The 27349-nt window shown below is 43.8% G+C and overlaps 1 long non-coding RNA gene across 1 annotated transcript in view; it reads right to left on the reverse strand.

Moving 5' to 3' along the window:
- Nucleotides 1–2339: 2339 nt before the first annotated feature.
- The window catches only part of LOC121818727 (uncharacterized), a 74242-nt gene continuing 49232 nt past the window's right edge, over nucleotides 2340–27349 (reverse strand). Inside the window, exons 2-3 of the long non-coding RNA XR_006058797.2 lie at nucleotides 3409–3606; nucleotides 2340–2763 (exon numbers count right to left, since the gene is read on the reverse strand). This is a non-coding gene — a long non-coding RNA (uncharacterized LOC121818727). The remainder of the gene's footprint in view (nucleotides 2764–3408; nucleotides 3607–27349) is intronic.

The raw sequence follows: 27349 nt of genomic DNA on the forward strand, positions 1-27349 counted from the left end.
CACAGAAACTTTTCCGTGTTCTCTGTTTCTTATTTGTTAAGGAACAGACTCCAGCCTCCATGAACTTCCTTGAGTCTGAAAGGGCAGGTTCAAACAGCTGCTAATCAGGGAGGGGAGGAGATGTAGAGATAAGGGAGGAGCAGCCAAGAAACAATAATACAACCTTACGGCTTCCCTGGGGGCTCAGTGGTAAGGAATATGTCTGCCAGTGCAGGAGACACAGGTTCCATCCCTGATCTGAGATGATCCCACACGTCCTGGAGCAATGTGGCCCCACATTCCAGGGGCCAAAACTATTGAGCGTGCACTCTTGAGCCCAGAAGCCACAACTATGGTGTCCATGAACCTTAACTACTGAAGCCAGTGTGTGGTAGGGCCTGCGCTCCACAACAAGAAAAGCCACCACAATGAGAATCCCACACACCACAACTGGAGAGTAGCCCCTGCTTTCCACAAATAGAGAAAGCCTATGCAGCAATAGAGACCCGGCACAGTCAAAAATAAATAATAAATAAAATTATATTTAAAAAAATAGTGCAGTCTTGGGGCAGGGTTCCGGTTCCCCCCTCAAGGGATACACATAACAGTATCTTTGAGCTTTTATAGAACCGAAGCCCCCAACAAATGGAGTTATCATTCCTCATTCTAGAGAAGACCACTTGAGGCCATATTAAAGGAACCAGAGAAGCTGATCAAGAGATTACTTGAAGCCAGATTAAAGGAGTGTAGGCCCTGCACACAGCCTGATCTTATCAGCAATGCCAACCTTGAACTATTGCTATAAAACTCCTCGTCAAATCCTCCCAGACTGGGAGACACAGTTTTCAAGGGCAGGAGTCTACCCTGTCCCCCTTTGCCTGGCAAAGAAATTAAGCTACTCTTTTCTACTTCACCCAAAACTCTGTCTCTTACATTTGATTCCCCACTCGTGCACAGAGGCCAAGTTTTCAGTATCAGTATCCCAGAAACCAGAGCTGATCCCTCACATGTAAAAGTCAAAGCCTGGCCATTATAACCTATCCCTGAAGCAGAACATAGAGGCACATCCTGAGACCTAAGACTTCCCCAAGCCTCCTCAAATGCTCACCAACTCAGGACTTTGCTGCTGCCAGTATACATTCTGGGGTGCACACCCACTCAGATCCCAATAGAGTTCCTCAGGCTGTGAAGGGACCTTCATTCATTCAGGGGATTATTCAACCTTGTCTTCCAAACCCAGGTGGGCTTGAGATTCCTATGTGACAGGTTTAGGGCAAATAGCCTTTTTAAAGGGCACATACTTTCTCTTGTCATAGCTGGGACTTTCCCAGTCCTTGTGCTCCAGCCCTGCCAACTAAAGCATTGTGCATTTGGGGAAACAGAGGCAAATAGTGGGGTAAGGGGCTGTCCAACTAATAATTAAATGTTTGATTTTCCATTTAGCATTGATTCTTCTGTGTATAGAAGAATCTTTACAGAGAAGATGGAGATTGAGATGAGATGAGATTGCTAGAACCAGAAGAGAATTGGTAGAAACATACAACCCCACAACAAAGGATTTAGTCCCTTTCCAGCAAAGAGAATCCCCTATCCTATCTTTGAATTCCATTTCAGTGCAGTAAAGGAAGGGTTTTGTTCGTGCATGTTAAGGCACCTAAGTCACGTCCAACTCTTTGCTACTCTGATGAGCTTGAGCCTGACAGGCTCCTCTCCCCATGGGATTCTCCAGGCAAGAATTCTGAAATGTGTTGCCATGCCCTCCTCCAGGGGATCTCCCCAGTCCAGAGATCAAACCCATGTCTTTTATGTCTCCCAGGTCTTTTACGTCTTTTGCATTGGCTGGAGGGTTCTTTACCAATAGTGCCACCTGGGAGCCCCAAAGGAAGGGTTACAAAATATTTTCTATGAGGAGGGGATTGGGTCTGACAGTGGTGAGAAGTACTGCTGTGTATTACTTAATCTTCCAAAGCATTCTGCTCTGTAAGAAAGCCCATTTAACAAAGGAAAGTTGGAATTAGATTGTGATGCAGGATAAACCAACTGGAGGTGGAAGAAAGAAAAAGAACTGGGCACACATTAAATATTTAGCTGAATTAGAAGAGCTGAGTTAGCAGAAGCCCAGGTCTTAGCACAGGTAACTGACAAGATCACATTTCCATCAATTAGATGTAGGGGTTGTCAATTCTCAAGCAAAAGGGAGAGAGTGTAGCAAGATTTCTAGTTTATCATTATGGCTGAAATCAAACCATCTTATCATTTTATTCTTACAAGGAGATAAGAATACTCATCCAAATTAGCATTACTGTTACCTAAAGTGGAATCTGGCTGCTTGCTACTCTAAAGCCAATAAAGAGGCAAGGTTGGTAGAAAGGAAAGTTTTCTTTATTTTGTAGGCTGGCTATTGAGGAGTGGGTGGGGAGGGGAGGACAGACTCCCATCCCAAGGCTGACTCTCCCTCCTCCCAACAATCAGGGGGCAAGAGCTTTTATAGACAGAGAAAGGAGGCTATATACAGAAACTGCATAGTCAGCTGACAGTCATCTTGAAACTGGTCATGTGTCTATCAGTATCATCTTGATTGTTCTAAGTACAGTTCATCTTCAGTTCCAGATTTCTTTCCCATTTCTTTGGGGCCAGTTCTCGGAATTGTGGCAGCTTATGTCATGGCTACAGTCTTGTTCCCATTTCTTTGAGGCCATTTCTTAGAACTGTGGCAGGTTAAGTCATGGCTACAGTCTGGTCATCACATAGTTAATTTCTTCCACGTGGTGGGTGTTTCAGTATCTATAAAACAGCTCAAAGGACATAGCTTAGAATATATTCCGCAGCCCTTAAGGAGGAACTAAAGGTCCTTGAATTTGCTTAATGACTAAATTATTATTATTTTGTCCTATTTACTTGTTTTCCTTTGCTTCTGCATTTTCTCATTTCTCTGATTAAATGTGTTCTTTGACTAAAGTTTTTCTACAGAAAAAAAAGGCAGGCAGAGGACATGGAATAGGGGTAGGGGAAGAACCAAAAGGTCTGGTTCTTTCTATTACTTGTAAAGCAGTTGTCTTGATGAATATAATTCATCCCTCTTGACCATATAATTGATATTCAAGAAGGAATGAAACCATAAATACCCAAAGAAATGAATGAATGCATGATAACACAAGTACTGAAGACTACTAGGATAAGAATAAATGGTTGTTCAGGTGGTTAAGGGTCAGGGGAACCCTTAATGACCTGAGCTGAGCAGAATCTGGAGTGTGCCTGCATGGGTCCTAGGTCTGAGCCCACTCCCCTCACTTGTAACTGCACCCTCAACAGGTCACAGGTGAGTTGCTCCCAAGGGAACAGTACTCAGGTGAAGGACTTTCCCATGCCAGGGCCCTTCTGCCATCACTGGCAGCCAGAAGCCAACTCCAATGCCCCCTGGAAGCCTACCTGTCAGCAGGGGCAGGTTAGCCGATCATCTCTCAAAATCCTCTCTCCTGGGCCTCATTGCCTCGAGGCTTTGCCAGTTAATGAATGCAGCAGGTACGCCTGTTGCAGCTATCCTTTTGCCAGGTGTTGGAGATAGGCGGTGAGCAAAGCAGACTGGTGCCTGGTCTCATGGAGCTCACAGATGACAGAGACCAGTTGCTGGAGGAAAAAACAAGCATGTAAATAGTATGTGATTATAATAAGACATAAATGCTATTAAGGATGGAATGAGGAGGAGTGCTTCAAAAAACGTCCATGGAAAGCAATGCCCGAGCTAAGAGTTGAAGGTTGGGAAGGCATTCCCTGGGGGAAGTGGAAGGGAAGCAGGTGGTGGAGAGTTATCAGGAGCAGGACTAGCACATGCAAAGGCCCTGGGGTGAGACTGCACCAGAAACATCTGCTCCACAGGCCAGCACGGAGGAGTGAGGAACACGAGAGGGGGGCAATGTGAGGCTTCCAAGAGCAATAAAAAGCCTTGCAAAGATGGGGAGGGGCAGGGGGGGGGAGGAACACGAGAGGGGGGCAATGCGAGGCTTCTAAGAGCGATAAAAGGCCTTGCAAAGATGGGGCGGGGGGAGGAACATGAGAGGAGGGCAATGCGAGGCTTCTAAGAGTGATAAACAGGCATGCAAAGATGGGGCGGGGGGAGTTGGGGGGGGGCACTGACAGTTTCACATTTTGAAACAATCATCCTGTCTGCAGACTGGAGAAAGATGGCTAAAGGGCCAAATAGAAAGCTGGGAGATCAATTAGAAAGCCCTGGCCGCAGGAGTCTGGCACTTGGAGCATGTGATTGTGGAAGTGAAGAGGAGTGGACAGACTCCAGAGATATTTCAGAGGAAAAACTGGCAGGACTGCCAGTCTGAGAAGCAAATTCTCACTAAAATACAAAGAACTGAGTGTCTGGCCTTCTACCTTTCAGATCCAGGGGCTCTGAAAGTCCAGCCTTCAGTTAGTGTCGCTCATTGTGCACCCCTCACACTGACCAGCCAGACTCTGGCCAGCAATCTTGCTGGAGGGGGAAGTCACTGCTTAAGGAAAGTTCCAACTGTGGGAAGCATCTTTCTTACTGCAAGCTGAATGCCTCCCATCTCTTGGGTCTCCTGTGGTCTCCAGATATTGAGGAAAACTGGCAAGTACCATTCTCCCCACACACCTTCCAAACCCAGCCAGTCTCTGGGGTCCCTGTACTAACGAATGGCCTTAGGCAGACCACATCCGGTGTCTGAACCCCAGTCTCCTGAATGAAGACTTGGAGGAGCAGCCGGCCCCCAGCAGGATAGGGGATCACCATAGCTGGCATTGTTTATAAATATCTGGTACACAGAACAGCTCTTGGGAAGCAGAAATGCAGGCTGATCCCCTGAACATCACTTGGCTGGCTCAATTGCTAGAGCCTGGGTGTAAATCTCCTCACCCTTAAGGAATATCCTCAAAGTCTTCAAGTAAAGGAGCAAACTCCTTGGAGATTCTGGAATTCTCCTCCCCTGGCTCTGGCCATGGCCCTGCCTCAGCCTGAGTCAACTCTGAGAAACAACAGCAGGGACAAGGATGCCAGAGAAGCCAGGAACAATGAGGGTAGTGTGAGGAAGGGCAGCCTCAGGCAGTTTAATTAACTTCTCTAAACCTTAATGGTCTTAGTCTAAAATTGAGATAATGATAGTACCTACCTCAAAGATTTGTTTTGAGGATTAGATGATAATCCACCCCAAATGCCTGGCACGTTCAGCATTTTCCATAAATGCGTGCATGCATGCTAAGTCACTTCAGTCATGTCTGATTCTTTGCAACCCTATTGACTGTAGCCCGCCTGGCTCGTCTGTCCATGGGATTCTCCAGGCAAGAATACTGGAGTGGGTTGCCATGCCCTCCTCCAGGGCATCTTCCCAACCCAGAGATGGAGTCCGTGTCTCTTACATCTCCTGCATTAGCAGGCGGGTTCTTTACCACTAGAGCCACCTGGGAAGCCCTTTCCCTAAATATTGCCTGATAATTATTTGCTACAGTGAAAACCTAGAGATGGGGATTGTAACCCCTCTGTCTGTGGTGACATTGAAGCTCAGAGGAGTCAGTTAACAAGTCAAAAGTCACCTGCTAGACAGTGGCAGACTCAAAGGCAGTCAGGTCCCTTGTCTGTGCTGCCAAGGAGTGAGTGGCACAGGATGATGACAGAGCCTGGGTAGAGGGACATTAAGTGCCCCTCCCCCCAGAGCATTCCCCATTCTGAGAGTCTCAGGAGAAATCCCTGTCTCACCTTCCTAGTTGCCATGATTTTCTCTCTTAGAAACAAAGAACAGCAACCACCATTAGTCCACAGTTTGCCAGGCGCCAGCCATTCAAGCACTTTACATATACTAACTCTTCAATCTCATCACAACCCTGAAGAAGGCAGTATTATTATTCTCATGTTAGAGATGGAGAAGGCAAGGTCCAGAGAGGTGAAGTAACTTGCCCACAGACACACAGCTAGTCAGTAGCAAGCAGTGCTTGGATTCAGACCAGGCAATCTGACACCAAAGGCTGGAATTTTTTAGTAATTTCAAATCCACAGAAAAAAAATGAAAGAATATTTAAAAGAACCTGTATATACCAACTACTAACACCTCAGTTTGTTTTTGCTTTATCATTCTCTCTCTCTCTCTCAACTATTGAATATTTGGGAGTATATTGCTGACATGTCCATTTATCCCTTTTCAGCACACATGAAAATCCTAAGAATAATAACATTCACTTACACACCCAAAACATGATTATCTAAATCAGGAAGTTTAACATCAATACAAAATGGTATCCTCTATTCTACAGATCTTATTAAAATTTCACAAAGTTCCCAACAATATTCTTCTTGGCTACTTTTTTTTTTTTGGTGCAGAATTTTCATATCTCTTTAATTTCTTTTAATATGAAATGATTTCTTGGCCTTTCCTTGTCTTTTATTATACTGACATTTTTAAATAGTGTAGCGTGGAATTTTTTGGCTCAGAATTTCCCTTATTTGGGTCTTTCTAATGTTTTCTCATAATAAAATTCAGAGCATGCGTTTTAGTTAGGAATCCTTGGACATGATATTTTCTCAACGCATGATTTCAGGAAGCACATGATGCTCAATTGCCCCTTTTTTTGTGCTGTTACTTTGATGATTTGGTTAAGGCAATACCTGCCGGCTTTCTCCACTCAGCTTTTTTTCCCATTGTAATTGATAAGTAACTTGTGGGGAGATGCTTTCAAAGTATGTAAGTGGCTGGGTCCCACCAAACTTTCACCCATCCCTTTAGCATCCATTCTTGCTTCTTACCTGAATCATCAGCTGTGGTCAAGGTGCCCTGTCATTTCTATCACTCCTTTCACACCTGTGAGTTGAGCTTCTACTGTAGCTGCTTTTCTTTTTTTCCCCCATCTAATCACATATTACCAGTAGGAACTCAGGGATTATTATTTTTTCATATCCAATAATCTATCACTATTACCATTCATATTGATGCTCAAATGGTCCTAATCTAGCACAAGAATGTTCCAGGCTCATCTTGTATTTTCCCTATCCTAGCCCTTGGGTTCTCTTTCTCCAAGGAATGCAGTTTCCTCTAGAGGAGAATGGCATTTAGAAACCATAGTCTGAGTCCAAGTGTGCTCATTTGATGCTGGAGTGACACAGGTTCTATTTAAAAGCCATGCTTCTAACCACAGTATGCTCCTCTTGCACTCATGCTGTGCAGCTGCCCAGACTCTACTCTCATAGTCTAAGTTGTCTACTTAGACTACCAGCAGTCAAGCTTATGGTAAAACTGCAGAGTATGTTCATCACCATGGCTTGCATTTAGGGACCTGTTTCTGGCTTGGTTTTTCCTGGCCCTGTCTTTCTTCTTTGCTCCTTTTCAACACAGGCTACACTGTTATTTTAACCAGCCCATCATCCTATCACCAAAGACAGTCAAAGATATGCCTCAAAGCTCCTGTTGGCCTTGCTCTGGCCAAGGGACAGGTCATTAAGAAGACATTAAGAGACTGAGTGGGCACAATGTGAAGAAAAAAAGAGAATAAGAAAATGAATACTCATTGCCAACTCCAGTGTGGGTGTGGAGCTTTCACCTTAGGTGTGTAGGCTGCAAACTCTCCAGAAATTAGTTTTTGTCCTAGAGGGATGTGCATGTTATCCAGTAGCTACACACTAAGAAGAATATCTCACCTAGAGGGAAGTCCTTAACCAGGGTAAAACTAGGAGCTCCCAATCTCACCCCAGACCAGCACACTTGAGGTCCGCCCTCCAGGTCTCCCAAGGGTTACTCCAGACATACATGGTCCAATACAGTAGCCATTAGTCTTATGTGGCTATTTCTATTTTAATTTTTTAAACTTTAAATTTGATTTAACATGTAGATTCTCAGTCATACCAGCTGTATTTGCAACACTGTCCATCTAGTCAAGGCTATGATTTTTCCAGTGGTCATGTATGGATGTGAGAGTTGGACTGTGAAGAAAGCTGAGCACTGAAAAATTGATAGTTTTGAACTGTGGTATTGGAGAAGACTCTTGAGAGTCCCTTGAACTGCAAGGAGATCCAACCAGTCCATCCTAAAGGAGACCAGCCCTGGGTGTTCATTGGAAGGACTGATGCTAAAGCTGAAACTCCAGTACTTTGGCCACCTCATGGGAAGAGTTGACTCATTGGAAAAGACCCTGATGCTGGGAGGGATTGGGGGCAGGAGGAGAAGGGGACAACAGAGGATGAGATGGCTGAATGGCATCACCAATTCAATGGACATGAGTCTGAGTGAACTCCAGGAGTTGGTGATGGACAGGGAGGCCTGGCATGCTGTGATTCATGGGGTCACAAAGAGTTGGACATGACTGAATGATTGAACTGAACACAGATATAGAACCTTCCCTACACCCGACCTCCACCACCCCTCCATGACACACTCTCATCACAGGTTGTCTGATTGGACAGGACTGTTCTAGGCCAAGCAACTCAGCCAGATAAGAGAACCACATGTGGACCCTGAGGGGATCGAGTCCTGTAGGTCAGGAAGTGCTTTCCTCACTGCATGTGGAACATCGTGGAGATTTGAAGGCATACATCCTCCTATAACGGCCACCACCCTGAGGACAAGAGAAGCAGCAGCCTTCAGACAATGGTAGGGAGCTTGGTAATCTAGCCAGGTGAATCCCTACATCGGCCTCTGTTTTAATGAACTTTGTCACACAGAGAAAAGCTGGTTGTTTGGTGAGAGAATCTGCAGTGCTGGTCTTATGGGGGTAGAATTTCATTCGCACATCCAACATCACGGACAAGTACCTTCAGCATCACCTCTTTCAGCTCTCGACTCCAATGTCACTCAAGGGGGGCTTCCTTGGTCTCCTGGTTGAAAGTAGCAGTCCCAGCCCATCCTTCACATCTTCTATCTTTTGTCCTGCTTTGCTTTTCTTCTTAGTACTGGTCACTCTCAGACTCTCAATACAAGATTTTTCTAACTTGTTTCTTGTCTGGTTTTTGTATGAAAACCCCATTGCAATAGGGGTTTTCATGTGTTTTGCCCACTTTTGTGTTCCTGGCACCAAGAGGAAGTCTTTGCACATGACAGCCACATGACAGCTGTGTGCTGGGAAGTGAAAGTACCACGTGTGATCCACCTTTATGAGCCCCAGGCAAGCCCTTGCAGAACCAGCGGGAGATGAATAAGGAGTGCAGTATTCTTTGAGACTAAATACTATCCAACAAAACTAAACTACCCCTAAGTCCTCAAATGAACCATCTTCGTTCTCCCTACCACCTTGGCCTCCCCATGAGTGCACACACACACACACATATGTGGGCACACACACTTTCGGACTTATCCTGTACTGTTCTCTATTCCAAGGATGTCTTTCTCCAGCAAATGCTAATCTTTCCAGCAAACTCTTATTTCCCTTTCAGCTCTCAGATGTTGCCATTTCTGGAAAGTCAGCTCAAACTCCCACAGGCCGGCTCAGGACTCCAGAACCCAGGACACAGTATATGGCCTTGTACTCATTCAACCACTTAGAACTTCCTGTTACCACATCTGCCTCCCTTCCTAAGCCAAGCTTCCCTTGACCAGTTTGTTTTTTATTCATGAAGTCTTTGCTAAATCTATTCTAATTATGAGTAAATTTTATATTTCTGTAGCATTCTCCATAGCCACCCCTCCTGAAACAGGAGGAAAGAGGGCAAGGCACAACCTCTAGAAGACTGACATAGCCATGAAACATGACAAAATCTGGTTAGAATCAACCAGGTCCATGACAGTGGAAGCTTTGACTCCCAGTGAACCTTGAACCTCATCACACTCTCATTGCAATACATTATTGTGTGCAATACACACCCATCATGACAGTTCTGAAGGCGAAATGAAAGTGTTAATCACTTAGTCATGTTCAACTCTTTGCGACCCCATAGACTGTAGCCTGCTTGGAATTCTCCAGGCAAGAATACTGGAGTGGGTAGCCATTCCCTTCTCCAGGGGAATCTTCCCAACCCAGGGATCGAACCTGGGTCTCCTGCATTGCAAGCAGATTCTTTACCATCTGAGCCAGCAGGAAAGCCCTTCAAGACAGTTCTGAGGCCAATCATAAAAGGCCAAAAAGCAGGCGGTGGCCTGATTCCTGGAAATCTCCACCCCTTCCTCAAAATAATTGGAATATTCCTGCCACTCATCAGCCTATGAGATTACCCAGTCCATAAAAACTAACCCTACCATGTTTTGGGTCTCTCTCACCTTCAGAGATGGCCCACATTCTGTAGAGCATGTTTCTTTCTAAATCTTACCTATCTTCCTATCATTTGTCTCTCACTAAATTCTTTATGCAATGAGACATCAAGAACCTCAAATTCTCCAGAACACCCTCAACACCTTGCAAATGTCATTTAGTGCGTACAGTGTCTGGTTCATGCTTAGCCGGTCTTTTACTCCTGTGTAAAACCTGAATGACTGAGACATCTGTCTGACTTCACACTCTTTCCCTGATACTCAGGTTCCAAAATGTCCTATAACAAGCCTTGGGCAAAGCCAAAGCACTCATTTCCCATATCTCAATATAATGCTTTCTTTACACATTCAACAAATGGTGGTCAGATAAAAGGCTCTTTTCATAATAGAAAATGTTGCTTATTCCTTGCAAATTAATAAATAGGCCAGTGCCTGTTCCTTGTCTCTGAGCTAACTGTTAGGCTAAAAATAAATATATAACATATAGCATTTTTTATAGGATATTAAGATCTGAGATCCCATTCATTCATTTGCTCACTCAACCATTAAACATAGATAAGCCATCTGTTTATTATCATTAGCAATAATTATACTAGTCTTGTGAAGACCAGTCACAGTTCTTGCAGTCAGATAGCTTGCAGTCTAGAGAGATAAAGGATGTAAATAAAAGAATATAAATACAGAAGAGAATGAGATTAACGGAGATAAAGGTTGTAAAATGAAATTAAGGTGTCTGAGAAAAGACTATTTCTTGGTTTTTTTTTTTGGTTTCTTTTTTTAAATTTAAATTTATTTATTTTAATTGGAGGCTAATTACAATATTGTATTGGTTTTGCCATACATCAACATGAATATGCCACGGGTGTACACGTGTTCCCCGTCCTAAACCCCCCTCCCACCTCCCTCCCCATACCATCCCTCTGGGTCATCCCAGTGCACCAGCCCCAAAGGATATGTTTGCTACAGAGCCTTGGAAGGAGAGCCAGTTGTATGATGGACAGTACAATGTTAAAGGGAAGAGTGAGATGTTTATTTTAAGTGATGGGAATTCAACAGAGAAACTTAAGATATCCAAAGAGGTGTATTGTCCTCTGCCCTTTCCTTAAGAGATAATTTAATGACTCTTCTTCGGGATGTGGACTAAGAATGCTGCTTGACATATCAGTAAACAAAGGATATTGCAGCCATCAGACACTACACCCACCCCCAGCAATGTACCTTGATGTACTCAGGATGAGAAAACACAGGATGCTGGCCCCAGCGAGCTGAGGTACACATCAAGGGAATGATTTCAGTGAGCCCAGGTTCTTGCATCTTCCCACACTTAGAGAAGTGCTAAATGCATGATTAATTAACAGTAATCTTTTTATGTTCCAACTACCTGAACTTTGTTGTAAAAACACGTATAGATCATAGCTCCTCCCTTACCTCTTCAGAGCAATCTCACAGAGCTATCTGAGTGGCTGGGTTTATGTTCTCAGAATGTTTGCTGAATAACACATAATTCTCAAGTTTTAGATTATGTATTTTTTTCATTCCACAAGGGCATCACTCAGCAAAGCTCCCAGTCTCCTAGAGGACTTGGACAAGGGCAAGACAAGGGTGGAAATGAAACAGAAGGGAAAGTGGCAGGGCGCAACCTTTAAAAGAATGACACATAGCCATAGGACATGACAAAAGCTGGTTAGAACCAAATAGGTCCAAGACGGTGGAAGACTTGACTTCCAGTGGACCTTGAGCCTCATCATATGCTCACTGTAATACCCACAAGCACCATAGTTCCAAGGCTAAACACAAAAGGCCAAAAAGTGGGTAGTGGTCCAATTCCTGGAAATCTCCACCCCTTCCCTTAAATAATTGAAATAATCCTCTCAATTACTGGCCTGTGAAATTACCCAGTGCATAAAACTAACCACATCGTATTTTGGGACCTCTCACTTTCTGAGATGGCCCACACTCTACGGAGTGTGTTTCTCTCTAAATAAATCCATATCTTACTCATCACTTTGTCTCTCATTGAATTCTTTCTGTGATGAGACATCAAGAACTTCCAATTCACTGGGAACAGAGAGAAGAGGCATAGTCTGAAAACAGACCCCACTCTCAATATTTTAATATATCTCCTTACAGAAACGATCACAGGAAAAAACAAATTCCCTGTTGTTTTTTTTCTAAACTCTGAAATAAGAATATAAAATTCCCCAACCCCGCAAAGGCCTATGATAATGGATTCCTCCAACTTTGACATAACTTTTAAATATTGAAACAACTTCTTCGTAAGATAAATGAATATTATAAAGTTTAATTTCTGGGCAAATACATAAATAAAGTCCCATGAGTTTTTGTGAAATGACATGCAACATGTAACCTTAAAAATAACAGCAAATCACAGAATCTCAAAGAGCAAACAAACAAATACATATGCTGCAAGAGTGGACCCCAATGAGGATAGACAGATAAATAAACCAGTAGGCTAACAAAAGTAGTAGGGAAAATGTGCATTGATTTTTTTTGCTTCTGGTGGATATGGCTGGTTAATAATCATTTGCATTGTAAATATTTTTGTTTCTGCACTAAGTGTCTGCTTCTTGCCACTGTGGAGTCTCTGCTCACCTGCATGCTTGCATGCTGGGGCTAAGGTGAATACTTTCTCCTCTTTGTTTGCCTGCCTTGTCCTGTTGAATAATTCACTGCTTGACACAGGAATTTCCAGGGATGCAGAACTGGGAGCTGGGGGCAGTGGTAAAGCCCAGGAATGCCAACTTCTTGCCTCTAACTACAGCTCCTGCCCAGTGCTAATCTCAGGCCCTAGCCCAGGGGGCAGCCACTTCCCAGTATTCTATTTGAACACAAGCAGTCTTACAAGCCTCAGAGCTTGGCCTTCCCACCTCCACTCCCCTCCCCTCCCCATGCTCCTGCCAGCCTCATATAGTGTGAAATGCCTTAAAAATTAAAACAATTTATAGGGAATCATGTTGACAGACAGGAAAGGCTGTCAAAAGCAACAACAACAAGAAGAAATTGTGCAGAGTATGCCAAGTCCCCAGCACCACCAACTGCATATGCAGAACAGAAAGAGTCTTCAGTGAAATTTGGGGATATGCCTTTTATGTTTCAGTTAAACACATGAGGATGCGCTGAAATGTCTGCACCTCTCACCTGGACAGGTCAGTCAGAGAGGGATCAGGTGACACCTGGGCACCAGAATTTAAATCAGGACTTCTGTTGAAGAAGCATTTGCCAACAGCTGGCTGAGTGCCAAGCTGGGGACTGTATGGAGATGCAATGATGAATCCTTGGGAACTTCCCAGCCTACTGGGGAAGAGGCAAGAAGACAGGCAAGCACCAAACATTGGGGTCAGGTATAGGGTCAGAGGAATGTACGAGAGGTCTGAGGGTCACAGTGGAATCACAGAGTGGTGGACAGAGAGGGCAGCACCTTGAAATGAATGGGGGAGAAAGAAGGGCACATGCTTTGCAGTGTGGGTGGAGCCCAGAGCTCAGAGCAAGAAGAGAAGGAAACTGAGAGGCAGGTTGGAGGCCAGATCATGGACAGCCTCTGATACCCAGCTAGTGACCACCATGGACAGCCGATGCAAAGCAGTGATCAGAAAGGTCTAACTCACAGAGATCTATGATCATGGTGTCCCTAAAAAAGAAGCAGATGGGAAGCCTGCTAAATTCTGACCTGATCTGTGTGAGCATAAGACTCGGGAAATCAACTATATGCCAATAAAATTTTTTTTCAAAAAGTGAACGGGTTCAAAGAGGGACAACAGCTAAACGGCCGCCTGTCACTGGCAGAATTATTGTCTCTGCAGCTATTGCCCTTCCGAGGTCTATCACAGCATTTAATCTTAAAGAATAGAATATGTGTCCATAAAAATAAAAATAAAAAAATAACTCTAGGTCTACTAAACAAAGTCTGCCTTGAATGACCCAAGCAGAAAGTCCCCCACCAATCAACCAATTCCCAGATATGTCAGGTAACAGACTCAGAACCCCTCAAATGAAGGAGAATCTGAGTGCTCTTGAGGAAGGATTCCTCTATCCTGCCAAAAATTAATACTGTTCTCTCTCTCAGCCTGCCCTAAAGGAACCCATGGCCACTTACCAGGGTGACTGTGAACTGGAGAAAGTGAAATAATCAGACTTTGGGAGTTTATTGGACACTGGTTCTAACCTAACACTCATTCTAGAAGACCCAAAACGTTGCTCTGGGTCACCAGCAGAGTAACCACTTATGGAGGTCAAGCAAATACTGGATCTTGGCTAAGTGCCAAGCCCTGAACTGCTCAGGTTCACCTTACAAGGAGCCTGGTGGGCCTACAACCTTGTCCTCTGGTTACTTTCCCAATTCCAGAATGCATAATCGGAGCAGACATACCCAGGATCTGACAGGATTTCCAAATTGATTCCCTGATCCATGGAGTAGTTCAGTTCAGTCGCTCAGTCGTGTCTGACTCTTTGTGACCCCATGAATTGCAGCACATCAGGCCTCTCCGTCCATCATCAACTTCCGGAGTCCACTCAAACTCATGTCTATTGAGTCGGTGATGCCATCCAGCCATCTCATCCTCTGTCATCCCCTTCCCCTCCTGCCTTCAATCTTTCACAGCATCAGGGTCTTTTCCAAAGAGTCAGCTCTTTGCATCAGATGGTCAAAGTATTGGAGTTTCAGCTTCAACATCAGTCCCTGCAATGAGTATTCAGGACTGATTTCCTTTAGGATGGACTGGTTGGATCTCCTTGTAAGGTCTTTAATTATTGGGAAGACCAAATGGAAGCCACTAAAACTGCCTCTATCCAGGAAAACAGTACACCAAAAGCAATGCCACATGCCTTGATAGGCCTCAAGGGATTGCAGAGATTAGTGCCACAGCCAAGGACTTGAAGTACACGGAGGGTGATGATTCCCACCAAATTCCCATCCAGCTCTCCCATGAGGCCTAGGCAGAGGGCAGATGGACCTTAGAGAATGACGGTGGATTATCACAAGCTTAGCCAGGTGGGTGACTCTAACTTCATCTGTTGAACCAGATGTGGTTTTGTTGCTTGAGCAAATTAGCTCATCTCCTGGTTCCTGGTATGCAACCATTGCTTTGCAAAGTGCTTTTTTCTACATCCCTGATAATGAAGACCACCAGATGTAGTTTGCTTTCAGCTGGCAACGCCAGAAATACACCTTCACTGTCCCACCTCAGTTCAGTTCAGTTCAGTTCAGTCGCTCAGTTGTGTCCAACTCTTTGCGACCCCATGAATCACAGCACACCAGGCCTCCCTGTCCATCACCATCTCCCGGAATTCACTCAGACTCAAGTCCATAGAGTCAGTGATGCCATCCAGCCATCTCATCCTTGGTTGTCCCATTCTCCTCCTGCCACCAATCCCTCCCAGCATCAGAGTCTTTTCCAATGAGTCAACTCTTCACATGAGGTGGCCAATGTACTGGAGTTTCAGCTTTAGCATCATTCCTTCCAAAGAACACCCAGGGCTGATCTCCTTTAGAATGGACTGGTTGGATCTCCTTGCAGTCCAAGGGACTCTCAAGAGTCTTCTCCAACACCACAGTTCAAACGCATCAGTTCTTCAGCGCTCAGCCTTCTTCACAGTCCAACTCTCACATCCATACATGACCACTGGAAAAACCATAGCCTTGACTAGACGGACCTTAAGTCGGCAAAGTAATGTCTATGCTTTTGAATATGCTATCTAGGTTGGTCATAACTTTTCTTCCAAGGAGTAAACGTTCTTTAATTTCATGGCTGCAGTCACCATTTGCAGTGATTTTGGAGCCCCCCAAAATAGAGTCTGACACTGTTTCCCCATCTATTTCCCATGAAGTGATGGGACCGGATTCCATGATCTTCATTTTCTGAATGTTGAGCTTTAAGCCAACTTTTTCACTCTCCTCTTTCACTGTCATCAAGAGGCTTTTTAGCTCCTCTTCACTTTCTGCCATAAGGGTGGTGTCATCTGCATATCTGAGGTTATTGATATTTCTCCCAGCAATCTTTTTTCCAGCTTGTGTTTCTTCCAGTCCAGAGTTTCTCATGATGTACTCTGCATATAAGTTAAATAAGCAGGGTGACAATATACAGCCTTGACATACTCCTTTTCCTATTTGGAACCAGTCTGTTGCTCCATGTCCAGTTCTAACTGTTGCTTCCTGACCTGCATACAGATTTCTCAAGAGGCAGGTCAGGTGGTCTGGTATTCCGATCTCTTTCAGAATTTTCCACAGTTTATTGTGATCCACACAGTCAAAGGCTTTCTCATAGTCAATAAAGCAGAAATAGATGTTTTTCTGGAACTCTCTTGCTTTTTCCATGATCCAGCGGATGTTGGCAATTTGATCTCTGGTTCCTCTGCCTTTTCTAAAACCAGCTTGAACATCAGGGAGTTCACAGTTCACATATTGTTGAAGTCTGGCTTGGAGAATTTTGAGCATTACTTTACTAGCATGTGAGATGAGTGCAATTGTGCAGTAGTTTGAGCATTCTTTGGCATTGCCTTTCTTTGGAATTAGAATGAAAACTGACCTTTTCCAGTCCTGTGACCACTGCTGAGTTTTCCAAATTTGCTGGCATATTGAGTGCAGCACTTTCACATCATCATCTTTCAGGATTTGAAATAGCTCAACTGGAATTCCATCACCTCCACTAGCTTTGTTCATAAGCTAAGGCCCACTTGACTTCACTTTCCAAGATGTCTGGCTCTTGATTAGTGATCACATCATCATGATTATCTGGGTGGTGAAGATCTTTTTGTACAGTTCTTCCATGTATTCTTGCCACCTCTTCTTAATATTTTCTGCTTCTGTTAGGTCCAGACCATTTCTGTCCTTTATTGAGCCCATCTTTGTATGAAATGTTCCCTTGGTATCTCTAATTTTCTTGAAGAGATCTCTAGTCTTTCCCATTCTGTTCTTTTCCTCTATTTCTTTGCATTGATTGCTGAAGAAGGCTTTCTTATCTCTTCTTGCTATTCTTTGGAACTCTGCATTCAGGTGCTTATATCTTTCCTTTTCTCCTTTGCTTTTCGCCTCTCTTCTTTTCACAGCTATTTGTAAGGCCACCCCAGATAGCCATTTTGCTTTTTTTCATTTTTTTTCCATGGGGATGGTCTTGATCCCTGTCTCCTGTACAATGTCACGAACCTCATTCCATAGATCATCAGGCACTCTATCTATCAGATCTAGGCTCTTAAATCTATTTCTCACTTCCACTGTGTAATCATAAGGGATTTGATTGAGGTCATACCTGAATGGTCTAGCGGTTTTCCCTACTTTCTTCAATTTGAGCCTGAATTTGGTAATAAGGAGTTCATGATCTGAGCCACAGTCAGCTCCTGGTCTTGTTTTTGTTGACTCTATAGAGCTTCTCCTTCTTTGGCTGCAAAAAAAGATAATCAATCTGATTTTGGTGTTGACCATCTGGTGATGTCCATGTGCAGAGTCTTCTCTTGTGTTGTTGGAAGAGGGTGTTTGCTATGACTAGTGCATTTTATTGGCAAAACTCTATTAGTCTTTGCCCTGCTTCATTCCGCATTCCAAGGCCAAATTTGCCTGTTACTCCAGATGTTTCTTGACTTCCTACTTTTGCATTCCAGTACCCTGTATTGAAAAGGACATCTTTTTGGGGTGTTAGTTCTAAAAAGTCTTGTAGGTCTTCATAAAACCATTCAACTTCAGTTTCTTCAGCATTACTGGTTGGGGCATAGACTTGGATAACTGTGATATTGAATGATTTGCCTTGGAGATAAACAGAGATCATTCTGTTGTTTTTGAGATTGCATCCAAGTACTGCATTTCGGACTCTTTTGTTGACCATGATGGCTACTCTGTTTCCTCTGAGGGATTCCTGCCCGCAATAGTAAGGATGTAACAACTCTCCAGCCCTACATTACAATTTAGTCCCAGGGACCCTGATCGTCTTTCTCTTCCATAGGACACACTGGTCTATTACACTGATGACATTTGCTGACTGGATCCAATGAGCAAGATGTAGAAACCAATCCAGACACATTGGTAAAACACTTATATGCTAGAGAGCGATAAATAAATCCCATGAAAATTCAGGGTCTGTCCACTTCAATAACAGATGTAGGGGTGCAATGATTGAGGGCATGGTGAGCTGTCCCTTCTAAAGTGAGGGGATACACTGTTGCATCCAATGCCCCTACTAACAAAGAAAAGGTGCCATACCTCGAGGGACCTCTTTGGATTTTGGAGGCAACAAAGGTATGTTACTCTAGTTCAGTGACCCCAAGGCTGCTTGTTTTGAGTGAAGTTTTGTACAAAGAAGGCGCTGCAACAGGTCCAGCTGCTGGGCAAGCTGCTCTGATATTTGGGCCACATAACCCAGTGAGTCAATCGTGCTAGAGTGTCACTGGTGGATAGAGATGCTGTTTGGAGACTTTGTTAGGACCCTTTATGTGAATCACAGATTAGGCCTTTAAGATTGTGGAGTAAGGCTCTGCCATCACCTATGGATAACTATTCTCCTTTCGAGTAATGGCTTTTGGACCACTACTGAGTCTTAGTGGAGACTCAATGCTTAACTGGGCCACCAAACTACCATCTGACCTAAGCTGCCCATCACAGCCTGGGTGTTGTCTGACTCACCAAACTGTGAAGTAGGGTGTACACAGTAGGATTCCATCATCAAGTTTTCAAGTACAAATTGCCACTTACCAAGAGAATTGCCAGTGACTGAACAGGAAGGCATTTGCCATCTGCCTCTACTGAGATTGCTGCTATCGCTGGTGCCCTTCACCAACCCCTGAGGGAGTGCAGGGTAGAGTGAGGCACTCTGTGCTCCAGGGAATCTGGTGGGACAGGTCTTTAGATAGTTGGATGTTTTTAGGAACAGATTTTATGATCTCAATCCTTGTATCTCCTCATATCTGAAAGTGAAAAGTGAAAGTGAAGTCGCTCAGTTGTGTCCGACTCTTTGCAACCCCATGGACTGTAGCTACCAGGCTCCTCTGTCCATGGGATTTTCCAGGTGAGAGTACTGAAGTGGGTTGCTATTTCCTTCTCTGGGGGATCTTCCCAACCCAGCGGTCGAACCCGGGTCTCCTGCATTGCAAGCAGATGTTTATGGTCTGAGCCACCAGGGAAGTCTCATATCTAGAGAAGCACTAAATCACTTCCTGGTGACATCAGACCCTCATGACTAACAAAAAAACCTATGTAAATTGAGTGCTTCATGGTATTAAACTCCCCCTTCACCAAAACCTTATATATTGACTTTCCCCACTGCTGCTTTGGAGCAGTCAGTCTCTCAGAGCTATCCTCATTTTGCCCCAAATAAAGCTTAACTCACAATTCTCAAGTTGTACATCTTTTTTAGTGGACAAAGTGCAAGCGGTATAGACAAGATTTGGCTCCTTACCTGCCACACCTTAATCCCAGGCCTGATCAAACTCTTAATTCAATGTAATATATCACTCCTACAACAAAAGGATCACCTCATCTCTGAAAGCATGATGCCCCTGGATAGGGAAAACTTGGCATCCACCCTCAGGGGTACTGGTGGGTGGACAGCTGTGTAAAAGCCAAGGGTACAATGGGCTGAATTCATACTTAGCGAATTACCATTGCTCACGGTCACACACATGGACACTGGGACTTGAGGGCCCCTTTAATGACAGATTAATACAGTGAAATTGAAATACTCAAGCTTCTGGGAGTTTGCCCTGTTCCACACAGCACTCCCTGCATAGTTGATTTAATGCTGTGGCTGGAAGGCCTTCAGCATGATATATTAATTTATTGGCATTTAGATTTATGGGCTTCAAGACATGCTAAGTGAATATAATTAAAATTAGCCAACCTGACCCTTGCTGTTCTCAAGCCTATAAGACAGTTGAGAGAATTTATATTTCTCTGCAAGCATGGGAGTGTGTTAGAACCAACTCAGTTTTGGGGAGACTGTTTTGCTTCCTTCAGTCAGGTGGGAAGAAGGAAACAGCATATATTAGCCACATTGTAAAGCCCTTATTTAAGTTCAGAGGCACTTTCCTGGCTTACTCTGTAGGTTGGATAATGTACTGAGCTTTTAAAGATTGCCAGATAGGCAATGATAAAAAAAGAACAGGTTTCCAGCTGAATTGGCTGGCAGAAACTGCATCACTAAACCGCTGATAGCAACTACTTTAAGAACAACTGTAAAGGGCCTAAAGCATAAAACAAGAGGACTCACAAAGAGGATAAAATTTAAAAAGGGAAAGTAGACATACAAAAGTAAGTTAACAACAAAACAACATCATTACAAAATTAATAGTACATTAGAAACCCTGAGAAATGAATAAAACCACTGATTTTAATTGCTCATTTGCAGGAAAAGCTTGAGAAGATATTTATTTAACAACACACAAACTATTTCTATGTGCCAACACTGTTCTAAACCCTTTATCAAAATCAACTCTTTATCTTCATTACAGTCATATGAGATAAAGACAACTATTACTTCTGCTTACCAAAGAAGGAAAATTAGGCACAGAGAGGTTTAGCATCTTGTCCAAGGTCACACAGCTAACATGCAGCTGTCTGATTTCAAGAGTAAACAACTCCATTATGATGAACAATAATAATATCAAACAAAAATTTATAAACATAATAATCAGTGTCATCTGCATATGACTTGCTCGGGGCCGAGCATGGTTTTAAGAGCTCTACCTATATTAAGATTTTTATTTCTAGAAACTTTCCTATGAAACAAGCACACCATCCTGACTATAATGCAGCTCAGGGAGGTTAAGCAACTGGATAGTGAAAACAGATGAAAAGCAGAAAGATAACAAAAGAAATAATCATGAGGGAAAAGACAAAAGCAATCAAAACACTTCCCAAAATATGGACCATGTAATTATTCCAAAACAGTCTCTGAAATTCAGGGGGAAAATAATCTACATATTAAAAAAGCACATTTTAACCCAGGAAATATAAACAAAGCACAAAATGTTGAAATATCTTATATTCTAGTTAACTATTACAACTAAAAGGAAAAAAGAAAGAATTTTTCAAGCATCCTGACAGACAATAAATAATCTAGAAAGATAAAAAATATACATCTGGTATCAAATTTCTCCATGGTAACAGTAATGTCAAGTTAACAGAGCAACATCTACAAGTCCTGAAATAAAAAAGCGTAGGCTACTCAGCCAAGATATCACATAGGGTTAAAAGCCAAGACATCTTTTTAAATCACTTAGGAAATAGGTTAATATATGCAATCATGATAACCTCAGAGATTATTAAATCCAAAAATCTTTATTCAAGAAAACATTTCACAAAAAATCTGGACAATTAAGGCAGAGAATTAAAGAATCTGGACCCAGTGTTCACAACAGTATTATTCAAAATAGCCAAGATATGGAAGCAACCTAAGTGTCCATCAACAGATGAATGGGTAAAGAAGATGCTATACACACACACATTACACATACACAATAGAATATTACTCAGCCATAGAAAGAATGAAATCCTGCCATGTGCAACAATATGGATGGACTTAAAGGCATCGTGTGTGCTTAGTCACTCAGTTGTGTCCAACTCTTTGCTACTCCCGTAGACTAGCCCGCCAGGCTCCTCTGTCCATGGAGATTCTCCTGCCAAGAATACTGAAGTGGGTTGCCATACCCTCCTCCAGGGGATCTTCTCAACTCAGGGATCAAAGCCAGGACTCCCACATTGCCACCAGGGAACCATTAAGGGCATTATGCCAAGTGAAATACATCAGGCAGAGAAAGATAAATACAGTATGATATAACTTCCATGTGGAATCTATAAAATTCAACAAACTAGAAAATATTAACAGAAAAGAAACAGACTCAGAACAAACTAGTGGCTACCCTGTGGAAAGAGGGAAGGAGGAAGGGCAATACAGGGGTAGGGGATGAAGAGGTACATACTATTGTGTATAAAATAAGCTATAAGGATGTATTGTACAACATGGGAAATATATGGGTTATAACCTTTAAAATTGTGAATCATTATACTGTACATCTATAACAAACAATATTGTACATCACATGGAACAACGGACTGGGTCAAAATTGGGAAAGGAGTATGTCAAAGCTACATATTGTCATTCTGCTTATTTAACTTCTATGTAGAGTACATCATACAAAATGTCTGGCTGGATGAAGCACAAGCTGAAATCAGATTGCCAGGAGAAATATCAATAACCTCAGATATGCAGATGACATCACCCTATTGCAGAAAGAGAAGAGGAATTAAAGAGCCTCTTGATGAAGGAGAAAGAGGAGAGTGAAAAGGCTGGCTTAAAACTCAACATTCAAAAAATGAAGATCATAGTATCCAGTCCCATCACTTCATGGCAAATAGATGGGGAAACAATGGAAACAATGACAGACTTTATTTTCCTGGGCTCCAAAATCACTGCAGATGGTGAAACTGCAGCCATGAAATTAAAAGACACTTGCTCTTTGGAAGAAAAGCTATGACAAACCTAGACAGTATATTAAAAAGCAGAGACATTACTTTGCCAACAAAGGTCCATATACCCAAAGCTATGGTTTTTCCAGTAGTCATGAATAGATGTGGACCATAAAGAAGGCTGAGCACCAAAGAATTGGTGCTTTTGAACTGTGGTGTTGGAGAAGACTCTTGAGAGTCCTTTGGACTGCAAGGACATCCAACCAGTCCATCCTAAAGGAGATCAGTCCTGGATGTTCATTGGAAGGACTGATGCTGAAGCTGAAACTCCAGTACTTTGGGAAACTGATGCAAAGAGCCAACTTATTGGAAAAGACCCTGATGCTGGGAAAGATAGAAGGCAGAAGGAGAAGGGGATGACAGTGGACAAGATGGTTGGATGTCATCACCAACTCAATGAACATGAGTCTGAGCAAGCTCCAGGAGATGGTGAAGGACAGGGAAGCCTGGCATGCTGCAATCCACGGGACTGCAAAGAGTCCAACACGGCTGAATGACTAAACAACAAATAACATATAGTATTGTACATCAACTATATTTCCATCAAAAAGAATAATAATATAGAAAAATAAATAAAGAATTTGGAAATGGAAAAATTATTTAAAATCTGGAGGTCAGCAATGAATCTGTTTACATCTACAGGCAACACTCAACAACTATAGGAATTTTGCTTACTGAATAAGAATATTGTATGTCGTGATAATATTAAAAATAAGTAACAGAAAGGTACAAGAGGATATACAGGACAAAATGTAAATAATATTGACATTTTCATCTTAGCATGGAGTTGGCCAATACTGTATAAAACAGAGAAACATAGCTAAACACTATTTTATCCTCTCAATTGTTTTCATAATCTCTCTCTTTTAAACTTGAAGGTATTTTCTTAATTTGTTTCCTCTGACTACCTTTGTTTATTTTTGGGCAACAATAAATAATAATTAAACCAGGTACCCTCCACTGAACATTCATTCTGCACCAGGCATCGTGGCCACCCACCCCTGCAGCTGCACAGCAAGTCCAAGAGATGGATGATGGGCAGCAGAGAACAGACCGAGGCTGAGGGTGTGACAGGCCCCGCCCTCAAATGCAGACTTGGAGGAGCCAATCATTCTGAGGCCACTACTGGGCTTCCATAACCTCTGCCCTCCTCCATCCTAACAGAGCTGGTCAGCTGACAGCCACAAGAAGTGTCATCTGAAGAAGGAGTAGTGGGCCTGGCATCAGGGAACAGTCAGTCCTGTTGGGTCAAATCGTGTTCACTGAACTAAGAAGAATGCAATGCATTTTTTAAAATTTCCATAAAAGAGTATTATTACACTTGGTAAGGGTGCATGTATGTAAAACAAGGTAGAAAATAAAAATAATTGCATGCATGCCCAGTTGAGGCAAATTTTGGACCAAAGATAACGAGACCAAAAAATCCAACTGCCACTTCTGAAGAGCCTGGAGCAAAAACAGGATGTTGGGAGCAAAAACAGGGTACTGTGCATGCCCCCTGCACTCAACACCACCAGAGCTGTGGGCAAATCACCTAAGCCACCCCTCCAGCCCCAACCCTGGACACACCCCTATCCTAACCCCATAGAAGGAGCCAGCTTGCCCCCACTCAGCCAGTGAGTGAGCAAGGGAACCTGCTGCTTCTTGCTCCTACCTGCTGCAGTAGGGACCTCAGTAGAGTCTTGCCTGAAAAGAAAAAAAAAAAAAATTCCTAATGTCAAACACTGCTTGTATTTAAAGATCTTCAACATACAACCTATGGTGAAGGCTAGACTCCTGGTGAAGCTAAGCAGTGCTCACTGAGCTGCCAGGGTGCAAAACTGGGGGTGAGGGGTAAAGAAAAGTCTACTCTGACCTCCTAGGGACACAGAGTGCCTAGTGCCTACTATATATAAAATAGGTAACCAACAAGGCAGTGGCACCCCACTCCAGTACTCTTGCCTGTAAAGTCCCATAGATGGAGGAGCCTGGAGGGCTGCAGTCCATGGGGTCACTGAGGGTCGGACATGAGTGAGCGACTTCACTTTCACTTCACTTTCATTTTACATTGGAGAAGGAAATGGCAACCCACTCCAGCGTTCTTGCCTTGAGAATCCCAGGGACGGGGGAGCCTGGTGGGCTGCCGTCTATGGGGTCGCACAGAGTTGGACACGACTGAAGCGACTTAGTAGTAGTAACCAACAAGGACCTACTGTATAGCACAGGGAACTCTGCTCAATATCTTGTAATTACCTATAATGAAAAAAAAATCTGAATACATATACAAAACTAGAAAATAATTTTATTTACATATAACTGGTCTATATATACAACTTCCCAGGTGGGCACTAGTGGCAAAGAATCCACTTCTCAATGCAAGAGATGTGAGAAAGTTGGGTTCAATCCTTCATTTGAAAAGAGCCTCTGGAGGAGGACATGGCAACCCACTCCAGTATTTTTGCCTGAAGAATCTGGAAAGTATACATATATGTGTGTGTATATATATATATATATATATATATATATATACACATTCATACCACCCCACTCCAGTACTCTTGCCTGGAAAGTCCCATGGATGGAGGAGCCTGGTGGGCTGCAATCCATGGGGTCGCGAAGAGTCGGCGGACACGACTGAGCAACTTCCCTTTCACTTTTGACTTTCATCCATTGGAGAAGGAAATGGCAACCCACTCCAGTGTTCTTGCCTGGAGAATCCCAGGGATGGGGGAGCCTGGTGGGCTGCCATCAATGGGGTCGCACAGAGTCAGACATGACTGAAGCGAATTAGCAGCAGCAGCATGCATTCATACATATATATAATTGCAAATAATTAAATAAAAATAAGTACATATCTTCCAACCGTTTCTATAACTGAATATAATTTCTGTCTCAAGTCTCCATCCTGTCAATTCCAGAAAAGACTAATCATATGTATTTTATGTATATGAGGCTTTTTCTCCCCAGTGTGCTTTCTCTGTTGCTCACCAGGGCAGTGTCTGAGCTCTGAAAATTAATAAATCCCACCCAGGCCTGAGTGGATGGTGTCTGGTCCCAGACTGTGGCCCTCAGAGATGCTGACAGCTGCTGAGCTGACAAGCACCCAGCCTGTCTCTTTTCTACCGGAATGAGAAGGTGCTTTCCCACCCAGGCTCCAGGCTCCCCTCTCTAGAACATCTTCTCCCCATCCAGTGGGTACCCCTTCTTGGCTCCTTCTGCCCCATTCTGGAACATCCCATGGATTTCCCAGGCCCTCTCAGCCTAGACCCTTCTGTGACCAGGTCTACTCTATGTATCAGGCTGAGGGAAGGTGGGAAGGAGGGGGCTTAGAGGGATTCACTGCCTCCCAAGCTGGTAAAGCAGAGAAGGCAATGGCAACCCACTCCAGTACTCTTGCCTGGAAAATCCCAAGGACGGAGGAGCCTGGTAGGCTGCAATCCATGGGGTCGCTAGGAGTCAGACACACCTGAGAGACTTCACTTTCACTTTTGACTTTCATCCATTGGAGAAAGAAATGGCAACCCACTCCAGTATTCTTGCCTGGAGAATCTCAGGGACGGGGGAGCCTGGTGGGCTGCCATCTATGGGGTCGCAGAGTCAGACACAATTGAAGCGACTTAGCAGCAGCAGCAGCAGCAAGCTGTTAAAGAATCCGCCTGTAGTGCGGGAGACCTGGGTTTGATCCCTGGGTTGGGAAGATCCCTTGGACAAGGGAAAGGCACTCCAGTGTTCTGGCCTGGAGAATTCCATGGACTGTGTTGTCCATGGGCTTGCAAAGAGTCGGATATGACTGAGCAAACTTCACTCACTCACTTAAGCCCCCTCTACCTGCCCAGGCTCAGGAAGAAGACCAAGATCTTCCTATCCCTGCAGTGCCACGTTTATCTGACGTGGCTGCTGCCCCTTCACCCCAGGAGCCTGCAGCCAAGTATCTTTTTCATTTGTCCATTGTTGCTTCTTTTTCCACAGTAGGTAAGTGGGTCCAACCCTCTTCAATGTCAAGAGCTGAGATGGGAGGAGAGTGTTCTAAATTCTAAAAGAAAGATTACCAAGAATGAAAGCTACATTTGTTACCATGTCAAAATATCACCACCCACTTCCATTCAACATCAATGTGGGCAGACAGCCACAGGCAGGCAGAAACACACAGGCAGAGACGTGCCTCTGTACTCAAAGAAATGGGCTTTGGTTTCTGGAAAACTCTTCCCGTGCCACTGCCTGCATGCTTCCGTGGCTGCAGAACCTGCAATGTCTCACTGTCCTGGCTGGCGTGGATCCTCCCACTCCCTGATGCAACCGCCTTAGGAAAGAGTCCAGGCACTGAGTACCCAGAACTGCCCTAGGCATCTGAGATCCTGCTCCACTCTGAGGTTGTCGTGGATTCCCTAAGGAGTCCTGGGCAGCCAGGCAGCAACTAGGCCCTGGAAGCGGAAACTGAGATTCAGCAGCTTACACACAGATGGGGCATGATGGACTCTGGAGACCAAAACCACACCTGTGTCAACCAGCCCTGATTTAGGAGACAGTGGGCCAGCCACTCCACAGTCACCATGCAACGTCACCACCTCTCCTGGCATCACCTTAGCACAGAGGATGACTATTCTATGGCAAATTGAGTGAAAAGATTTCCCTTCACAGCTGTTGCTGCACCTCTATGACTCTTTCCCCACCCCTCTCAACTGGGTTCCAGTAATGAGCACATTCCCCTTCTAAACTGATAGTCGCTCAGTTGTGT

Source organism: Ovis aries, chromosome 2 (genome assembly GCF_016772045.2).
Source record: "Ovis aries strain OAR_USU_Benz2616 breed Rambouillet chromosome 2, ARS-UI_Ramb_v3.0, whole genome shotgun sequence".
Classification (NCBI taxonomy): Eukaryota; Metazoa; Chordata; class Mammalia; order Artiodactyla; family Bovidae; genus Ovis; species Ovis aries.